This window comes from Megalobrama amblycephala, unplaced genomic scaffold, assembly GCF_018812025.1.
Source record: "Megalobrama amblycephala isolate DHTTF-2021 unplaced genomic scaffold, ASM1881202v1 scaffold370, whole genome shotgun sequence".
Classification (NCBI taxonomy): Eukaryota; Metazoa; Chordata; class Actinopteri; order Cypriniformes; family Xenocyprididae; genus Megalobrama; species Megalobrama amblycephala.
The window spans coordinates 131,093-154,344 of NW_025953349.1; the positions used below are offsets into that span (position 1 = coordinate 131,093).

Consider the following 23,252-nt stretch of genomic DNA (forward strand, 5'->3'; position numbering starts at 1 on the left):
CAATAATGTAAATCTAACTCAGAGATTGGGCTCCAAATGAGTTCAGTGATTCAGGGCAAATAATGATTATGTAAAACATAACCAACACCACCTAATCATTTTTTCCATTTGTTTGTCTGGATGTTATAAAACAACCCAAACAAAATTTTATTTTAAAAAGTCAAGGGTCAAGAGCCCAACTAAAGCAAACCCTCATCTCCACGATGGTGGCTTAAAAAATGTGATTTTCTCCTTTGGTGATTCTGCTTGTTATCATCAGGTGTCTTCAATAATGCTCAATCATCACTCAATTAATCACTTAATTATCTCATTAACTTTAACACTCTTGAGTATGGTCTCACATGTACTCCCTGGAGAGTTAATTTAACACTGCAGTTTTTGCTGTGTAGTGATAATTAAATTAGATATCTCTTACTGAATTAACACTAAAAATGATAATACCAAATCTCTGTTGTTTGACTAAGTCATAATCAAGTTTAAGATATCTTTAATTCATCATCTTTAAAGATATCCAAAATACATTTGTAGATATCTGAAAGTAATTTACTACTAGTCAAATTACAATTGTAGATATCTTGAATTGGAATTAATTTAGAGATATCTGCTATTTAATTATGGATATGTCAATCAGATTTTTCAATACACTGGCCCTCATCAATGAACACAGCAGAATATCACCATCACGGATCTCTTTTTATAATACAATACAATACTCCCACCTTATGGATTATTACCTTATGACATGAGTAAACCTGCATCATCACAGAAGGCACAACACATAGGCTGCATAACGTAATGTACTAATGTCATCAATGCAAGTTAAACTTTTATTAACTTGTAATCTTTTTAAAATCAGCCTTCACCCTTTTTGACTGCATGGGTCTGCCTTGATTCTGAAGCATTATTCTTGTCTGTCACATTTATTTGTGCTGTTTTTCATGTTTTTGGTGTATAATTTCATTGTTCGTCACATGTCTTTTTAAAATATATAATAAATAAATTCAGACAAGCAGTTTGCAGTTCTCTGTCTTTATTGAACATTACACTGCAGTTGGCCTGTTTTGCAACATGATTCAATTAAAATCACAGTGCTATTAGGCTAAAAGCATGCTGGAGACCTTTTACCATATGAACGCATCCAGATATCATTTAATAATTCTTAAATAATTTATCAAGTAGCTTTTCTCTCAGTGACAACAAAAGCAGAATACTGTTGTTAGCAGTTAGCACTAAGCATTAGGCAGGGAGGGGCTCTGGTGTGGGGGAGGAATTGAGTAAATTCAGTCTCACATCACACAACAGCAGGTTCAATACAGATATCTTAAATTATAATTGTGACTAGTTGAAACTGAATTAAGCCGCATTTACACTAGACTTTGAGCATGCGAAATTCATTGTGAACAGTCGTGATATGACGTCATGCTCTGCAACGTCTTTTTTATATATGTGAATTCAACAATATAACAAATAGTAATACATTCAAAATATAAAAATATACAATCTACTTGACTTTACTGCAAAAATATGCGTTTTTTTTTAATTCAGCAAAGAGGTCACGCCATGAAGTATCGATCTTCTACTGGTCACATCTTCACATGATGCGAATTTGCAGCTCAGAGTTCACCAAACTTGAAATTTGTAATGCAGCAGAATGCGAAACTTTTTGCATGAGCTTGCGTTTGCACTCTCATTCACAGCTATAGATGTTTACCCAACCATAACAACTTCTGCTTCTGAGAAACTCGGAAATGTGAAAAGGGTTAATAGGGTTAATCATCACCAGTCATGGGTGGGGCTTCCCCCTACTCTTACGTAAGACCCTGTTTACACCTGGTATTAAGATGTGTTTTGGTTGATCAGACCACAAGCAGACGATGGAGACGCTCGTCCCATTTACCATTTGCATCTGGTGTAATATAATCCATCTCTTTTGTCCACTTTCGACCACTTCTGTCCTGATTTCTTCAAGGGGAGAGTCTATGGGTGGATAAATGCATGGTTTCTTTTTTCAGATCTTTTGATCTAAGCTCATGCAATTTACATACACATGCGCATGGAGATGACGGAAAAACACATGGAGAGCATCAGCTTTCGTTTCTGCTTTGACAGCCGCAAGACCACTCCGAATGTGGTGAGTGCATGTTAGAAATAAGGAATGGTGAGAGAACATTATGCTTGGTACGTTTTTTGTCTTCAAACCAAACTTGGGTCTTCGGCCAACAAAGATTTAATCCCTTCTGGCTAGTGTGCTTCCTGTGCAGTGTGGGTCTTACAAAGCTGTCTTGGCTTATGATAGCATGAATACAGGTATATTTCTACATCGACGGATTTCGGGTTTGGGTCGAGTTTGGGTTAAACTATAATAATACTGGTCAGGTTCGGGTTGGGTCAAACGTTCTTGGGTACGGGCCAGCTTCAGGCCTGTTGAAAGCCTGTGCAGACCTCTATCATGGTTTATGCAAAGAAGTAGTAAGTAGTTGATGCAAGGAATTTGGAGAAAGTGGTAATATTTATTAACAAAAACAAAGCTCTGGAACAAATGAATAATACTTGGAAGATGTCTTTGATGAATCACTAGAAAATATGCACAAAACAAAGATAAGATAAGATGGACAAAGAACCTAGGAAATAAAGGCCTATAAATAAACAAATATAAGTGAGTAAGTTGAACTCCGCTGTTGATATTTGAAATCAACCCAAACAAACACACCCCTCTCTTCATTGCTCCGCCTCCAAAACTCACACTCCGATTCTAACCACCCTGCTCGATTGCTGCTGGCATGCGAGGCGAATGCACTACCAATGACGCTAAACACCCCATTCTCTAGCAACCGTCAGTGCGCAGTATGCTTCACGAAAAATGTTGATGAACGAACGACAAGAAAGCACAAAAAATGAACATACAGTACACAAGAGTAAGTACAAAGTGTTCGTTGTTAGGCGCAAACAGCACCTCAGCTCCAGACAATCAAAACCCAGTGTATTCACATGAGAAGAGGGATCAAAGCAGCTTTCAGGCCTTCCCTCTTAGCTCTCTCCAGCGCTGGAAATCTTTTCTAGAATAACCAGCTCCTAAAACGCTTGTCGGCATAAACCTTCATTCCAGTGATATTATTTTGAGCTCTTTTGTATTGTGTCCCATTTCTCATTCTGCAGTTTTTTTTCTGATTAATTTTAAATCTCCCTCTTGCTCGTTCTCTCTGCTGGGGGAAGGAAGGAGAGCTGAGACCACAAAGTGGATGTGAGTCTGACTCAGAGGGTTTAGGGGAAGCTGGAGACCGCCACAGAGCTGATGACCAAGTCGGAGAAGACTATCGCAGAACCTATGGAGCCAGCGAAGTGGAAAACCATGGCGGAGCTGAAAGAATGAAAATCCACGGTGGAGCCCGAGTGACCATTGACCATGGCGCAGCTGGGGAATTTGAAGATAGAGGCAGAAGAGAAGACAATCATGATGCTGGTGGAGGAAAAGACAGCTCCAGAGTCCACAGCGGAACTGGTGAGGAAACCATGAGGCAGAGCTGGATGAGCTGGATGAGCTGGAGAACCCCAGGGTGGAGGGCCCAAGCACAGCCAAATGCCCAGAAGTCTGTGGTGGAGCCAGGGGGATGACAGAGCAAGGTGGAATCAGAGGGACGAAGGAGCCTGATCAAGCCAGAGGGATGACAGACCACTGGGAGTGTAGGGATCGGAGGGCTTAGGCGAGAAGGAAGGACCAAGGAATTGGACAGAACCAGAGTTCAACAGGCCAGACAAGACTGGCAGCAAAAGAAGGATGGACAGGTTGATGAGTGCTGACTCTGGGACACACAAGGCCTTTTTCACATTTTTTTATGTTGTTGCTTTAGGTTAAAATGTTTTAAATCACATATACAGTGACAAGATTAAGTCTGTGAAGCCTCTAGATTTCGGCACTGGTTACTAATACAATGTGGTCTGATCTTAATTTCCACAATCTGACTAAACTTATAACAGACAGTTGTACTTTTTGCATTTATGTTAAATACCATATAAGTCACAATGCAGGGTGGAGAAATTAAGTAGACGTTTGAATGTAGTAAGATGTAGACCCTCCTTCCAACAGCAAAACCTCCACCAAACATTTTTCTGTAGCTGATTATTCGATTTTTGGTCAATTTTGGACTATCCCATTAGTTAATCAATATTTCCGGCTTGTGTTGATGTTAAAGTTTTCTTTAGGTTAGCCCAACGGTCTAATCTGCAAAGTTTATATCTAACTCTGCAGGGCAGTGGGTCCCAAGGAACAGGGTTGAAAATCTCTGGGTTAGCCAATGCCAGTGCAACATTTCATTTGGCTTAAGGTCAGAACTCAGGAAAATACATGTTTTTCAATCATTTTGTGACGCAAACTCAGGCTGGTTGGGATCCATAAGCGGTTTATTGGCAAACAACAGGAATACAGTACAGGCAGGCGGTAATCGGTAATCCAAAACAAGGTCGATACACAGGCAGACAGAAAACAAGTAATAAACGCTCAGAAATTGTTGCGGGGCAAATAATACTTCGCGAGGTGCGTGTGTGTGTGTGTGGGGGGGGGGGGCCTAAATAGTCGTAATCAGGCCAGGTATGTGGGCATTTGGGATTTGTAGTCCAGTTAGTACTCGGGAGAGTGAGACCTCCGGTGGCCGATCGAGGGAGCTTCGCTGGCGTTCGTGACACATTTATTCAGTCACTTCTTTTTTAGTATTAGCATTGCATTGTATTGTATTGTATTAGCTGATTAGATGCCTCTCGCTGCCTGTGAAGTGGTACTGAAGCCACCAAAGCACACCATACCTGTGAAGCCCAGTGCAGAAAGATGCAGCCTCCTGCTGTAACTTTAACTGCTGTTGACGCTGTTGGACAGTTTCAGGTTTGTTAGCTCCCAGAAACATCTCCAGCTCAAAACTTAACAAAAAAACAAAAAACAAAAACAAAAAAACAAAAAAAAAAAACCTACCCAGAAGAAATGAAAACTAGTCCATTTTCCCCCACATCCAATCACAGTTGACAGCTGCTGGATTCTAAGTGCCTTCAAATAACCATTTATATTTTATTTATTCTGCTTAATCTACTTTATTTTGCTAGACTACTTTTTATGTAGTGTGAGCTTATTTAATTATTTAATCTATATTTTATAGGCTACTTTTTACATTTACTGAATCTTTTTATACATATTTTAGCAAATTTAATTATTTTACTTTCTCTGATTTTAATTTTGGATTTTTATCATTTTTTAAGCACTTTGCATGATAAATTGTTTAAAATGAGCTATATATGAACAGTCACAACATTTATAAGCTAGTTTTTGCCATAAAACATATATTGTCCTTTCATTTCCCCAATTATTATTATTATTTTTTTTTTCATCATACAATGAGATTAAAAATAAGTCTTTGCTTTTACTCTTCTTCTCTCCATTTTCACTCACAACTTCGGCCACTGTCCTGCAGAGTTTATCTCAAACCCTGTCAAAAACTCACCTGCCAGTTGTTTTCTAGTTATGAATCTTGAAGACATTAGCTATGTTTCCATCCACTTATTATTATGTGCGTTTTGGGTGGACATGCCAAGATGTGCATAAAAAACGTATGCGCTCGACTGAAGTGGATAATTTTTCATCCCATAAGAAAACCTGCCGCATAAATTGGAAACACATTTACAGAATGAATTCCTTGATGCACATGACTGACGGCATAACTGGAGTAACCAGTGGACCAATCTTGTTGCTCAGCATCTGAAATCTTGTTTTGGTCATTCTGAAATGGCTTAGCCAAAGTCTGTCGTTCATTAGAACTGTCTTACACTACTGCGTTCTGAAAACAAGAGAACATGACCGGGTTTATTGCATTTAGTTTACATGCTCTGAGGTACAAGTAAATTATCACATGAGATAAAAAGACCCACAGTGGCTTCTCCTGCAGCAAATTACATTTTTTCTTAGTGATATTTAGCACCAGTTTATCAGGAAGTGACCATTTTCATGTAACCTCTAGTTTGTAAAGTTTTTACTTTTGCCTATATGTTTATTTCATGGGTGTTCTTACTTATCCATAAATGTTTGACTTTTCTCCTGTGTTGTTACTTTAGTAAGTATGTGTGTTAAAGTGATGTTAATTGCCAACCAATTTTTGAGTTAATTTTAACCCAGCAGTATAGTAACTACATAGTAATATAGCCCAGCTGTTACACTTGTTCAGGTAGTTTCATTATCACAGCCTTAGTTTTGTTGTCATCAGTCATGTGTTCTTTTTCTTTGTTTCCCACCACTCATCTGTTTCCATGGACACTAATCATCACAGCTGTTTGTCATGTAGTTCATTACCATGCTATTTTAGTTCACATTCACTGTGTTTGTCAGTTGTATGTGTGTGCTAGTGCTAAGCTTATATGCACACTGTTAAGCTTGTCTGCCTTACTATGGAAGCCTGTTTCCGCCACAGTTGAGTAAAAAAATATAAATTATGTAAGTCATAATAATGAGAAACTTTCTCATAATTATGACTTAGTATCTCATTATATTGAGAAAGTTTCTCATAATAATGACTTAGTAGGCTATGTCAGAATAATGAGAAACTTTCTTGTAATAATGACTTAGTTTCTCATAATAATGAGAAACTTTCTCGTAATAATGACTTAGTATCTAATAATAATGAGAAACTTTCTCGTAATAATGACTTAGTTTGTCATAATAACGAGAAACTCTCATAATGATGAGAAAATTATACGCATGCGCAGAGCAGCGGAGCAGAAGGGCGTGGCACGGTATAGCGACATCCGCTGGTCAAAGTCTCGTAAATGCGAGAACAGCAAACATGACACATTCTGCTTTCGTGCACTTCTGTTTTCGTTAAAGTCAGTGTAATATAGGCCTACAAAGCAGTCTATAGTATCATTAAATAACATCAGTTATAAATTATCAGTATATCTTCACTACTTTTCCATGCGCACGAACGCAAAGTGGTTTGCGTGGTAACGGTGGAAACTGCATCATGAACGCGAAAGCTTTTTAAAACGAAGATTAAGGAAGGAATATGACATTTATTCGTTAAGTTTAAGTGCAACGTCTTCATAAAATGTGTGGGTTTATGTGTTAACTTTAACACATATTTCGCGGATGAGTCTCGGCTATGTGATCATGTGCAGGTTTGCCTAGACATATGCGCTGGAAAGCTTTTCTATAATATAGGCTAAACCGGGTCCTAAAGCACTTGGCCAGTCATAAACCTTCATTCCAGTGATATTCCTACAGAAAACACCTTTTAAGATGTTTATAACTCATTAGAATGTATGCAAAAGACAGCTTTCCAGGTGAAGCGTTCTTTGACAGAGTTGGATAGGTGTGTGTTGTTAGCCTATCATTCCTTTCAATTCAATTCAATTCAATTCACATTTATTTGTATAGCGCTTTTCACGATACATATCGTTTCAAAGCAGCTTTACAGAGCATGTCAATATTACAATTTATATCCTTTAAGAATTTAAGAAAATTAAAGAATTCCTCTATCTGTTTGAAATCCATCTGTGTTTCTGCTTGTTCATACACAAACATACTAAATGAATGTTACAAATGACAAATGAGACTATCCCGTCTCATATAGGCTACTGATAATTTATCAATAATGTTATTTATTTAATGATATTATAGATTACACCTTTGCAGAACGTGCCATGGTTGCGGAGTTCTCGCATTTGACCAGCGGATGTCGCTAGCGTGTCACTGCTCCGCTGCTCTGCGCATGCGTAGATGTTTCTCATTATCAGAGCCGGCCCAAGGCATAAGCAGACTAAGCGGCTGCTTAGGGCCCCCGTAGCCACCAGGGGGCCCCCAAGAGCATATGAAATGACAGCTTGATCAGTTGCAGTTCTAGTGCCTCCGTCCCAAAAATACTGTACAACTCGACGTACATTCATATCACATTAGGGCTGCACAATGCATCGTTTTAGCATCGATATCGCGATGTGCGTATCCACGATAGTCACATCAAAGGAACTGCAAAGATTAACCAAAGTTGCACGTGTCACACGGAGCCGCGCAGACGCACGTGAACACCGAATTGCGTTCGGACCACTTCCGCATCTATTTGTGTTTGAACGGACATATACACGCAGAATTATGTCAAAATGTCCTTGTAAACACAGTTTCTTATGGCTTAGGTAATGCAAACAAATAAAACGGATGTGTATCATTATAAACGATCCGCGCATTCGGTCTTAAAGTCACAGCAGGCTTGCTGCTTTCTGTTTCATGAATGTTAACAAACAACAAAATACAAAGAGAAAATTTGCTTTAACAGAATAATTATATTCAATTTATACAGTGAATACTATGCAGTGTTATTTTACATTTGATTATTCATTTTCTGGACCTGAATACTTACCTGAAAAATATAAAACACTCATTTATTTCATTTAAATCACCCCAATCGTTCTAGAATTATTCTTTCCAAATAGAGCTATTCAAGTAATCTGTTAAATTTATTTCATATCGCAGCATATATTGCAGAAAAACAAAAATCGCAATGTCAGTTTTTTCCAATACAGCCCTACATCACATGTTAACGCAGCAATAGAGTTACACTCACTGGACACTGCACTTATTCACAATCACAAAAGTTCATTATTTGCATGTGCTTTAAAGCCTTGCCGGTTAAACATTTCATTCATATGCTGTTCTGACATGCGCTTTTTCTGAGACCAGAAACTTGAAGCGCATGCATACTAAAAGCCTGTCAAACAGCGCCCAATTACATCTGATTGCGCTAATATTGTCAAATACTCACTAGGTTTACATAAACATCGTTGGTTATGTCTAAAGTAAAAGTAATCATTTGAGAAAAAAATGAATGTGTGTCTTTTTGTTAGATGCGTGCAGGTCTTAAAGTGACAGCAGCTTAATATTAAACATGCTGCCGCTTGTCCTTAAAGGGATAGTTCACCCAAAAAATGAAAAATTCTGTCATTATTCACTCTTTCTCATGTTGTTCCAAACCTATATTAACTTCTTTCTTCTGCTGAACATTTTGAAGAATGTGGGTAACCAAACAGTTGTTGGTTCCCATTGACTTAATAGAAACAATACACTATAGAAGTCAGTGGGGACTAGCAACTGTTTAGTTACCCACATTCTTCAAAATAACTTTTATGTTCAACAGAATAAAGAAACTCATTCAGGTTTGAGAGCGAGTAAATGACAGAATTTTCATTTTTGGGTGAACTATTCCTTTAATGTTAATACATTTATTATTGTTATCTTGTTACAGATCCATCTGATCTGTTCATTTTATGTCTTTATTTACGTATGCAATTTAATATTGTGCGTTTTGTAAATTTACATTTATTTTTTATATAATAAGATACTGTTTATCTTAAGTTATTCCAACAAGGGGCCCCCAAAATAAAATTCTGCTTAGGGCCCAATAAAGGCTTGGGCCGGCCCTGCTCATTATTACGAGAAAGTTTCTCATTATTATGAGATACTAAGTCCTAATTACGATAAAGTTTCTCATTATTATGAGATGTTAAGTCATTGTATTTCACGTGCTCATAACTTCATGAAAAATGCACAGATCATAAAAAATGGCACATCAATATTTAAAGCAGATTCTCAAGATTAAAATGAATCCGAAATCAATATAATATATTGCGTTGATCACAAGATATTACTCACGAAATTATTTAACATACTTGGCTAAAAACATGTCTCTCATCTCTCCGGGATGCAGTGTGTATCCAATGTTCCCGGACCCATCCATGTTCGTTTTCCAACGTGGAATAACACAAAATAGATATCATTTTAAAGCTTAGAATCTCATCTTTTTAATGCATCTAACCATTTTGAAAAACTCCTAACGAGTGCTGAGAAGCACCTCTAAACCGGAGTTTACCGCCCGTTGGCGCCACCTGGCTGCGGAAAAAATGAACAACAATTTTTCAAACTATTCTTTATAATATCACCACGAAATTTGAACCAGATGCAGCTCACATATAGGAGAGCATCACCAAAAAAGATTTTTTTAGCGATCTTATTGTGTTCCTGAGTTATTCCATGTCAAATAAAAAAAGAAAAATTATTTAAAAAAAAATTATATATATTTTTTGTCTTTTATCAGCTGTTTCTCAGCAAGAAAATGTCCAAATGTAATGTAATTTATATTTTCTTAAAATTTAAAATGTTTTCTAACAAATGATACCTACCTTTTGACTCTCCTTGCTAGAGTTTTGGAGTTATGAGTCTTTACTTGTGTGTGTGTCGCTCAGAAAAAAAAAAAAAAAAAGAACTCTAAAAAAGCCTTCAGGTCTTAAAGGGTTAATTCAAATAAATACTTTAAAATAATTTGAGCTTTAGCCTGGTTTAATAGCATTTATATATATATATATATATATATATATATATATATATATATATATATATATATATATATATATATATATATATATATATATATGTCTTTGATCAAATTAAGCTGTAAAATAAATAGTTTATCCCTTTAAATGCAATGGATTTTGAAAGATATCAACAAAAAAACGGGCAAAAAAACTTAAAAAGCGATTTTCTCAGGTTTTCAATTGGAAAAAGAGGGCAGATGACCATAATTAGAATGGGTATATCTTTAAAACCATTCAAGGTATGACTTTGACTAGGATATCATTTTAAAGCTTATTGTCTCATCTTTCCATTGATTCCAAAATCTCAATTTTGAAATTTGGGTCACTGTGACTCATTTTGCTGGATCAGGTCACATTTGTGGAATAATTGTTTTAATATAAAGTCCATCTCTGCCAGTGGATGTTTTAACAGGACTGGAATCTCATTTGGTTCCTTTTCAGTTAAATTTTGATTTTATGGGGACTTTAAGTTTTTTGGCTTTTAGTATAAATATGTTAGCCTTAAACGATTAGTTCACTTTCAAATGAAAATTAGCTAAAGCTTTACTCACCCTCAAGCCATCCTAGGTGTATATGACGCTTTTCTTTCTGATGAAAACAATCTGAGAAATATTAATAAATATCCTGATGCATCCGAGCTTTATAATGGCAGTGAATGGGGGTCACTAGTATAAGAAAGTGCTTCCATCTACATCCATCCATCATAAATATGTGCTCCAAATGGGTCCGGGGGGGTTAATAAAGGCCTTCTGAAGCGAAGCGATGCGTTTGTGTAAAAAATATCCATATTTAAACAAGTTATGAAGTCAAATATTGAGCTTACGACTTCCGTATTCAAGTTACGAAGAAAGTGTAAACTGGCGTCATGTCAGTTACACTTTTTCCGTAAGTTGAATAGGGAAGGCATAGGACATAGCATAAGCTTTGTGAACTGCAAGAGTTTTACACTTCCTTCATACATTGAATACAGAAGGCGGCTCATGCGGAAGCTTGATATTTGACTTCATAACTTGTTTAAATATGGATATTTTTTTACACAAACGCATCGTTTCACTTCAGAAGGCCTTTATTAACCCCCCGGAGCCATGTGGAGCACACATTTATGATTGATGGATGTAGATGGAAGCACTTTCTTCAGCTCATACTAGTGACCCCCATTCACTGCCATCATAAAGCTCGGATGCGTCAGGATATTTATTAATATTTCTCAGATTTTTTTCATCAGAAAGAAGAGAGTCATATACACCTAGGATGGCTTGAGGGTGAGTAAAGCTTAAGATAATTTTCATTTTAAAGTGAACTATTCCTTTAAGATTATCTATAAGATAGTGTGATCCAAAACAATGACAAAATTCACATTTAGAAGATGTAAGCATTCAAAACTTCACTTCGGCAAATATGGATTAAAGATTTTGATGACATCACTCTGCACTTCAACTTCTCATCAGATTTTCTGTCCAATCAAATGCTCTCTAGAAATCTGAAGCATCCCACCCTCTTCACTATAAATAGACGCTGAAGCTGTGACTGAAACCGGTCACTTGTTCACACAATTACTGTTCTATATGGTGAATGGCACATAGTGCAGTATATTTGGGATAGGGAATGATTCAGAGTGTAAATATAGTCTCAGCCTCAAACGTCATGCCCACTGACAGTTGGCTGAACGTCTGACACATATGGCAAACACTTCAGGATTTTCGAAGTCGTCATCTGGTTGGTTGAATTCTACAGGATGTCCAGGATACATGTGTCGCGTTCTTTAATGGTCCAACTGGAAACAAATGCAGTGATGCCAAACCCCCTCGTGGAAGAAGCGTGTTTACAACTGTTGACAATGAGCGCTTATCAGGATCAACTAAACACTGGATTTTAAAAAGTATGTCAAGTTCGCGGCTTCACTGTTGCAGTAACTTGAACAACGTTCTTGAATTAATCATTTATTAGATGCACGCTGGTCTGTTATTGTTGGGACATCGCCCCTAAATATGACAAGGAACAAAACTAACTGAACGGTTGTGGTACATGTCAGTCAAATGTCCTTCTGCCATCAGTCTGAAGGTCTGGCTACACGAGGATAGTGTAAACATGCTTTCCAGTGTGGGGAATGAAGTCTGGTTTTTAACTTTAGTGTCACACCAACTGCCACAGTGCGCACACAGTCTGCTCCAGTCCAGAGACACGAGAGCACAGAACGGATGATATGAGTTGACGCAGACCACAAAACGTATCGAACCCATTTAAATTCTACACAGAATTTTAAAGTGTATTTTAAAGTAAAATGGAGGAGATTAGGAGAAACAGTTAGATGGACTTAGAAACAGCACTGAGGAGTAGAAAAGAAAACGCCGGTGCCATGCACCAAAATAAATTACCCACTTTTTACACATCCTCAGCATGATTGTTCACTGTTTTTGCTTTAGCAACAGTTTTATATTAAATCTAAAAGGTGAATCTATTAGACTGTGGCTGTCAACTGCGGCTTTACCAAGCTCAACAGCTCTGGCTGAGCTGTGATATAAACAAAACGCTATTGTCTATTTTTAAAAAGGGGAGGAGCCGCTCATTATGTCCCAGCCTGTCTTCCTGTCTCAGTGGAAATTACATCAACACACTGAATAATGCTGCAAATTTTAAGGCATTCAGTGGGCCTTTAATTATTTCACTGCTGCTTAAATGGGTCAGTGAACCCTAAAGCCCGGAACACACAAAGCCGACGCCAACGAACTAGTGGCGACAAAAGCAGACTGCGGGGTTGCCTCACGTCGGCAGCATCCGGGCCCAAAGTTACCCTGACACACCAAACCGACGCTCGACATCCGACGGCCAAGTAGCACATCCATTCTGCACCTGCGTAAGAAGAAATGTTTTTCCGTACCAGCAGGTGGTATTAGCTGAACAGCCAATCAGAATAATCAGATGGCCTGACTGACCGACGAGCTCCAACGCCGATTTAACGTCAAATCGTCCGAAAAATAGCCAACGAGGACCAACTTCAGCCGACGGTGCGAAACACACTGAGAAAACTTAGTTGACCATCGGTTTGGTGTGTTCTGGGCTTAAGAAACATGTGACTCAGGAGCACAACAATAAACATCCAGATAATTACAGTAATGCAAGTCTATGAAAAACCACAAATGAAGATTTTAAACTTTATCACATGTGTTTTCATTCAGTAAATGTCTGCATGCTCCAATTTGGCATGTTGGGATTTTTTTCACATTTTGAATCACGAATAACAGGAAAAAATAAAACAAGGGCAATAATTCAGCACTTATTAATATCTGCTAATATTGCTCTTATGGTCTTGTATCTCCAATTGTACTGACATTCCATTTAATTTTGGGCAATGCTTCTTTCTGTGAATCTGTGCAGTTCTGGAGTGGCCGAATCTCTTTCCACATTGATAGCATTGATACGGCTTCTCTCCAGTGTGAATTCTCTCATGTCCTTGCAGGCCTCCTAACTGCTTGAAACTTTTTCACAATATGAACACTTGTAAGGTCTTTCTCCAGTGTGGATCCTTCGGTGCACTTTCAACTCAGTGGCTGTAGTAAAGGCTTTACCACAATCGGAGCACAAATACTCTTTTAGACCAGTGTGTATTTTCTGATGGTCTTTAAAACGGCCCAACCATGAAAACGCCTTTCCACAAACAGAACACAAGTAAGGCTTCTCTTTTGTGTGAACTTTCATGTGGCCCTTTAAATCTGATTCCTTGACAAACTTTTTATCGCACTGATCACAATCAAATGGCTTTTCTCCAGAGTGAATGAGCTTATGAACTTTAAGACTTCTTGACCATTTAAAACTCTTTCCACACCGATCACACGTGAACGGCTTCTCTTCAGTGTGAATTCTTATATGAATCTTAAAGGCTCCTTTCTGTGTGAAACTCTTTCCACACTGAGGGCATGTAAATGGCTTCTCACCAGTGTGAAGTCTTGTGTGAATCCGAATGGTTGTTTTATATTTGAAACTCTTTCCACATTGAAGGCATGTGAAAGGTTTCTCTCCAGTGTGAACTCTTATGTGATCCTTGAGGCTTCCTTTACATGAGACGCTCTTTCCACATTGAGGGCAAGTAAAAGACTTTTTGGCTTCTGCTCTTTGAGAAATGTTTTGTCCTTGTATTCCCCCAGATATGGCATCATGAAGTTCCTGATACTGGTGTTTCGTCTCCATTTCATTCAATTCTTCACTTTTCTCTTGCATGCTCATGTCTAAAAAAAAAAAAAAAAAAGAAAAAAAAAAAAAAAAAAAAATATATATATATATATATATATTTATTTATTTATTTATTTTTTTTTTTTTTTACATGTGATTTTTAAATGTCACTTCTATTTGTCCTTGGCCAATTGTTAACAACTATGCTGTCTTTTGCTTCTATAAATATGTAACAACCTACGATTCTATTAATCAGTCAGAAAATTTATTACATTCACATTTTTTCAACATTCATTAATGAAGAATCAAGTACAGACACCAACCTCTTTGTTCCTCAGAATCTTCATGTTTCACTCGGCATGCTTCTGAATTTCCCATATTGTCATTCTCCTCTTTAACAAACTCCTTATTTACAGCATCACAGCTCATTGCTGTTTTATGGAAGACCAGATCTGAAAAAAGTGATTATGCAGTACATACAGTTAATTCATTCATTAATTCATACAATTAATTACACTTTAAATTAAATGCATTTTAAATTTTAAACGAGACCACTGTGTCTGACACTGGATACAAAAAGAAGAGCTATAATAGAGTAATTGTAAGGGGTGTGTGATATGTATGTTTGACGAGAACATGATAATTGTTATTTTAACAACGTGGAAGCTGACATTATCGAGTATGTCACTCACATTGCAAACAAAAACAAACCATGATGAGTCCTAGAAAGAAGTTAAAATGCCCCCAAAATTCAAGATATGGGGACAAAAATGCCCCTATATGAGTTTTTGGTATACATTTCTATATGGTGCAGTTAAACAGCATCATACAAACAAGAGTGCTGTTCTCAGTCCTGAATATCAGCACGACTGCAATTATTGAATTGTTGATATTGATTTTATATAACAGTTCAAAGGGCTCATATTATGCTATTTTATTGTTTGTAATAGAATAGGTTAACGTGCTTTTAATGCTCAAAAAACACATTATTTTTCACATACTGTACAATAGTGCAGTATGTCTATTCCCAGTCTGTCTGAAATGCACCAATTTCTACAAAGCCCCTACTTCTGAAAAGCTCAGAGTGCTCTGACTGGCCAGCTGACCCAGTGCATTGTTATTGGCCTAAAACCTCAAGCATGTGTCTGTAATGTAACGCCCCTTACCATAATCGCGAGCTTCAGCTTGCAAGGTTTCTAAAGCAATTGTAAACGCAGTTAATGTTGTATTTACTTATCAGTTTAAGCTTAAGAAATTCTGAAAATGCAAGTGATCAAGCAGATAGATTGGAAACAATATTGCTAGCATGACTTGAGCAGAATGTTTCACAGTGGTAATTTTTTATTTTGTTACACTCTTACCTTTTAGACAGATAGATGTACTGTTAGATAGAATAAATCCCTTTGTAGAACACTATGAGCTTTGTAACTTTGCAGATCTTATACATGCACAAACAAATACATTACACTAAAGGAAAACATTAAAATGATTTTGGCCGATAGCTGATACCGATATACATTTTTTCCTTTGTTTGGAAACATCACCAAGTCTCTCTTCTGTGCAAGAATTATAAATTAATTATTTTCTATTTCAGTTAGTATTGATAGAAACTTTTTTTTTTTCATTCCAGTTTAATTCCAGCTCTGAGGTCTCCTTACCAAAAGGTTACTTGTTTGAGCTAAATAACAGTTCTTAAACAGTTCTTTTTTAATAAGATTACATTAAAAGCACTGAAACTAACAATAAGAAAGTCAATCACTGCTTTTTTTTGTTTGTTTTTGTTTTTTTCAGCCAGATGCAGTTGTAACCTAAATATTTTATTTTCAGATTTAAAAGGGTGATGAATTGAGAAATCTAGATAGGTGATATCCTGCCTCCACAGAAGAAATCAATGCCTACATCTTTGCAACGTTAGTCCCACCCACTGGTGTGTTAGTGAGATGATGAGGAGAGCGATACAGGACTATAAATAACATTACCTTTCAAAGGATCTTAATGCTAGGAATATGGTTATTTATTTTCAACAATGTGAATGTCTCAGTTGAGCATTATTTATTTGTATCCAGTACATTTCACTGTGGATTCTTTGGTAAATCAGTCGCATTTCTGCGTCATCTTAGCAAAAAGACTTTTTGATATGGACTCAACAGTAATGCAACAACATGTAAGTAACTGTGTTAATTCTAATGCCTGATCTGATATGTAATGTTTCATGTGCGGTCAGATATTCTTTGTCTATGTGTCAGTAATCAAACCAGTGACTAAATGGTCAACTTCACATTGTTTCTGTAGGATGAATATAATCTGCTATTTAAACAGTGATTAAATTATATTTAGAAAGTGATCAAAGAACGCTCCCTTTACAATCGCTGGAGCTGTCAATCAAACAGCGCAAGTTTATCAGTGACTGAGTTCTGGACTCAGACCAAAACTCCCTTTTTATTCAACAAATCTCTTAGTTACATCGCGTTTGCACTGATAGTTAAGATGAAAGCATTCGTTAGTGTGCAGAAATTGAGTTGCAATGACGAGATCACTGCTTTCATGCGCTCAACAACATGTCTGTGATCGGCTACAATGTTCATCACTGCAACCTTTCATGTCACAATCTAAATATAATGCCATACAGTGCATGCATAATTATTATGCATGCAAGTTGATTTTCTGATCATATTTTTTTCTAGGCACATTTTACCAATTCCAAACGACATCAAACTTAATAACTACCATTAATTTTGCATTTAATCATATATAAGTGATATATAATTGTTCACGAAGGCTAGAAATGAAAAATGCCTTATATTCAAGTGTGCATAATTATTGGGAAGGTTTTCTTTTACAAGCAAAATGAGCCAAAAAACAGATTTAACTCAGACTGAAAAGTCAAAAATGATTAAATGCTCATGAGAAGAACATTGGACAGTGAAATGCTCATTGGGTCAGCAGGGTCAGACAAAAACAGTTGGAGAAGAAAAGACATATTAACTGCAAAATAATTTAGAATTAAGGAAAATAATTAAGTGTGAAACCATCAGGAACCATTTATGGTCTCCAGTACCACTATGTTCCACAACCACAACCAACCTGGAGTGTCCAGAAGTGCAAGGTGTCAGGATCTCAACCTGTTTAATTGACAGCTCCAGCTCGTGCTGTTTGATTGACAGCTCTAGCAATTGTAAAGGGAGCGTTCTTTGATTGCTTTCTATATGCAATTTAAATAACAGATTATTTTTATCCTACTAAGAGAAACAATGTGAAGATGAACATTAAAGGTGATAGAGAGGATTTTTTCGTCAACTGAGAATCCAAAGACTGTTACTGAGTTTTTGAAATGAGCGCATGCGTAAGAACAACCCCCCTCCTTCACAGCTGATTTCAAAGGAACGCCTCCCAAAACTCGTGCACCAGTATTGGAACACGAGTGTTTACCACCAGCATTCGCTGTGTCGTGTCTGTGGATTTATTATGTCGGACTCACCGCAGGTAACTCATAATCTGCAGTTGTTACTCCTGTCTCCTGACAAAAACATAGCATGCGGCGCCTGTGGAGTGTGGAAAGTTACTGGAGAGTGCAGCCGCGCTCGTCTCTCACAAGGAACGTCATGGCAGTGATTGACAAGCCAGAGGGCCAATCCGAGCACGTCTCTCACAAGGAACGTCACAGCAGTGATTGACAAGCCAGGGGGCCAATCGTTTACGCGATGATCGCGCAAACGATTGGCTGATGTTTTTAAGGCCCTACCTCGTGCACAGATGATGTATATTAATATTATTACTTTCAGTGCACCTAATAAATAGTCTTTTATCAGTTAGTAAAGACAGTTTCAAGTAATATTGCAAAAATGTATAAACAAAACATCCTCTTTAGCACCTTTAAGTCACTGGTTTGATTTACTGACACATAGACAAAGAACATCCGATTGTACATGAAACATTACATATCAGATCAGGCATTAGAATGAACAGTTATTTACATGTTGTTGCATCACTGTCGAGTCCATATCGTAAAAGTCTGTTTGCAAAGCCTACACTGAAATGTGACTGATTTACCAAAGAATCCACAGTGAAATGTACTCCGTGTAATGCTCAGCTGAGACATTCACATTATTGAAAATAAATAACCATATTCCTAGCATTAGGATCCTTTGAAAGGTAATGTTATTTTTGTCCTGTAATGCTCTTCTCTCCTTCTCGTCTCACTAACACGCCAGTGGGCCGGGCTATCGTTGCAATGTCGATTTCTTCTGCAGAGGCAGCATTTCACCTATCTATGATAGGCACATTCCAGGATCAGTTGTTCGCTGGGCCTGGTGTCAATAAAAGCTTTTACTGAACTAATTAGGAAGTTTCAGTTCTGAAACTTACAGGATATTCTTATAGTATGATGACCTCTTATATATCAAAACAAAAGCTCAATCAAAAGTTGATTTCTCAATTCATGACCCCTTTAAGGCTTGAAAACCTCTGCTCCTAACCACTAGAATATGGACATAATTTTTACTCTATCTTCTGATCACATGGCAAAAAATATATTCTTGGTGTTTTCAGTATTGTTGTCTTGTTTTCCAGTAAAACGATTCTTAAATCAAGATACATTTATATGAGAAGAAAATGATATAAGATAATAAGTCTTATTTTCAGTGAAACTGATCAAAATTAAGTGGGTTTTAAAACAAGAATAGATATCTGCCAATGGGCTCAGAAAAAACAACTTAATTAGAAATTCTAGTTTTCATTGCCCACTAACCGATATTTGTTTTTGTTTAATGTGTAAACTCCCTTTTTTCTTTTTCTCAGAAAACAAGACATCACATTGTCATTTTGCATTTTAAGTAAATATATTTGAGAATCTTTAGATAGTCTATTTGTACTGGGGAAAAAAAAGAAAGATAATGAGGAAGACATTTATTTTTGCAGTGCATGCAACATTTAAAGCCACAACTTTATGAGACTTCCTGCTTTGATTTAAGACTTTTTAAAACCTTAATTTGTGGAAGAGAGAAATAATACTTTTTAAGACACACAGAAACTCTGATAAAATGTAAAAATCAATTTAAACTTATTGGATATGTTCACAGAATATGAAAAATATCAAAATCTCCAGAAGTCAGCTGTCTATGTTTAAGTCCTACCTAAACCTACAAAGGCAACAACACAATAAAAAAAATACATCGTCTTTAGTCATCGACAAAATCCCAGAAAATATCGAGATATCATTTTTGTCAATATCGCACAGCTCTATGTTTGCTCGCTTCCGTATGTAATCATTATTGGCATTAAAGTCATTTTTTTCATGCTGTTAAGTGGACCAACAGTCACGTGCAAACTGCAAAGATTCGGGAGTGAATAATGCATTTAAATGCGGGAGTGAATCCACTAAACTACGAGTCACTGAAAAGATTGAGATTGAATGAAAACATTCTCAAATGCTCTCTGACTCCAGGTTCCCTCAATGAATCTATGCAATTTCCAGACAGCACTGAGTCCACTTCAGTTACAGAAAGTCAAATATAAGACATTAAAATTACTCCCATTATCAAGAAGAAACGATAAGAACAATAACTTAATTGAACTAGAACCAGCACTTACCAAATGCTCCATAAACAAGACCAGAGGGCTGAAGAGTTTGAGTTGTTGTTGTTGCTGTTCTTCATGTGTTGTTATTGGCGGGTGGCAAAGAAACTTAGATGAATTACCGCCACCTACTGAACTGTAGTTAGCTTGATGCGTGGGGGGAAAGGGTATAAAGTGTTGCAAAACCAAATTTTGAGACAAAACATAAATAAAGGACAGGGAAATATTAAGAATGCATTTAAATCTACTTTAAGGTGTTTATAAGCTGCTTTCTAGATTAACTAATTAGATTCTAGTGTTTTGTTTTTTTAGAACATAGGGCCTATGTAAACAAAGAAAGGACCTCATTATTAGTTTAATTCCAGACACATGTGCAAATTATTGAAATTAAAATTAAACTCGAAACCTCAAATGCCACAGTATCTTTTTACCTGCATTTTGGATTATAGGATGCACTTCCGGTTTCGGGAAGTTCCACTCAAAAAAAAACAAAAAAAAAAACAAAAAAACGAAACAAGTCATTTCAAATCATAATGTTACACTTCAAATAATCCTTATCTATCTATCTGATGAGCTGCAAATTTTCCTTTTTTGTTCTATTTTCAAATGTCAGGAGAATAACTTGGTATTTTAATGTCACATGATATACCAAGAACATATATGGCAAGAGCTCTTTTCAATCACTGCATTATTTTCCTCCTGATTATTTTTTTATCTCCTTTGTTTTCTGCTGTAACAGTATGAAAAAATACATAGGCCTAGGCTACTTCACATTTGTGGTCTGCTCTCCTGAGTCCTGATTTATTTTATATATTCCATGAAAAATTAACTGGAATGCACTAAGAATCTCTTGCTTTTCTACCCTAATCCTTACATCTCTTTCCAAGTTTGTTTTCACACGAATGCTTTAAAGTGTAATTGTCTCCCATTTTCACTATTAGAAGTGTTTACTGGAATGTTTCTAAAGCTGGTAATATTTTTGTCTGTCAAAATGATGGAAATAACATTGAAATATTCAGCTGATCACTAATACAGACATATATTATACTGTGATATTAAATATTAAAGGGTTAGTTCACCCAAAAATGTTTTGTTCTTTAGAACGCAAATGAAGATATTTTAGTTGAAATCCGATGACTCCGTCAGGCCTCCATAGGGAGCAATGACATTTCCTCTCTCAAGATCCATAAAGGTACTAAAAACATATTTAAAACAGTTCATGCGAGTACTGTGGTTCAATATTTATATTATAAAGTGATGAGAATATTTTTGGTGCCCCAAAAAAACCCAAAATAACAACTTATTTAGTGATGGCCGATTTCAAAACAATATTTCATGAAGCATCGGAGCATAAATGAATCAGTGTATCGAATCATGATTCAGATCGTGTGTCAAACTGCCAACTGCTGAAATCACGTGACTTTGGCACTCCGAACCGCTGATTCGACACGCTGATTCATTTATGCTCCGATGCTTCCTGAAGCAGTGTTTTGAAATCGGCCATGACTATATAAGTCGTTATTTAGTTTTTTTTGGCGCTCCAAAAATATTCTCGTCGCTTTATAATATTAATATTGAACCACTGTACTCACATGAACCGATTTAAATATGCTTTTAGTACCTTTATGGATCTTGAGAGAGGAAATGTCATTGCTCCCTATGAAGGCCTCACAGAGCCATCAGATTTCAACTAAAATATCTTAATTTGTGTTCTGAAGATTAACGAAGGTCTTACGAGTGTGGAACGGCATGAGGGTAAGTAATAAATTACAGAATTTTAATTTTTGGGTGAACTAACCCTTTAAGTGTCTTAGAGGGCCACTGTCCTGCTCCAACTTGCCTCTATACACCTCCCTGGAAGTTTCTAGTATGACTAGTCAGACCATGATTAGCTGGTTCAGGTGTGTTTAATTGGGGATGGAGCTAAACTTTGCAGTGGCCCTCCAGGAGCAGGATTGGACACCCCTGGTCTAGCCAGTTGAGCTTTGAGTTGAACAGAAAGACAGCGATACCGCACACATATTCCAACACTCTGCATTAGAGATTGATAACATATTTACCTTCTTAGGAGATTAAGGTCCTATACTTGGAATTTGTCCTTTGCATTTAACCCATCCAAGTTAGTGCACACACATTAGGATTAATGAGTAGTGAACATAAACACCCAGAGCAGTGGGCAGCCATTTTGCTGCAGCGATTGAGGGCTTTGCACAAGAGCACTTCAGTCATTTCCTGCTGGTATTGAGAATCGAACCTGCAACCTTTGGGTTACCAGTCTGACTCTCTTCTATTATTTCACATGCTGTCATTAATTTTTTTTTTTTTCTTTCTGTTATCTTTCAAAGTAAAACAGCTTTAATATAAAACAATAATATAAAACAGAAAGAGATCAAATAATTTTTTTTTAACAATAATTTGGTAATTTGTCAAATTTGAACTATAATAAAGGCTACAAAGGTTACCATATTACCTGCACTTTTTATTTTTTTTTTTTTTTTAATTCAGTAACTTAATTAAATTGTATAAATCAGCCTACAATAACATGTTAAATAGCTAACACACATATTTAGTTACTCATTGAATTTACAGGTGCTGGTCATAAAAAAGTGAAACTTGTATATTATGTTCATTCGTTACACACAGACTGATATATTTCAAATGTTTATTTCTTTTAATTTTGATGATTATAACTGACAACTAAGGAAAATCCCAAATTTAGTATCTCAGAAAATTAGAATATTGTGAAAAGGTTCAATATTGAAGACACCATGGTGCCACACTCTAATCAGCTAATTAACTCAAAACACCTGCAAAGGCCTTTAAATGGTCTCTCAGTCTAGTTCTGTAGGCTACACAATCGTGGGGAAGACTGCTGACTTGACAGTTGTCCAAAAGACGACCATTGACACCTTGCACAAGGAGGGCAAGACACAAAAGGTCATTGCAAAAGAGGCTGGCTGTTCACAGAGCTCTGTGTCAAAGCACATTAATAGAGAGGCGAAGGGAAGGAAAAGATGAGGTAGAAAAAAGTGTACAAGCAATAGGGATAACCGCACCCTGGAGAGGATTGTGAAACAAAACCCATTCAAAAATGTGGGGGAGATTCAGAAAGAGTGGACTGC

General features: G+C 36.7%; 1 pseudogene; it reads right to left on the bottom strand.

Moving 5' to 3' along the window:
- Window positions 1–11,678: 11,678 nt before the first annotated feature.
- Window positions 11,679–20,436, bottom strand: LOC125261214 (annotated as a pseudogene).
- Window positions 20,437–23,252: the final 2,816 nt, after the last annotated feature.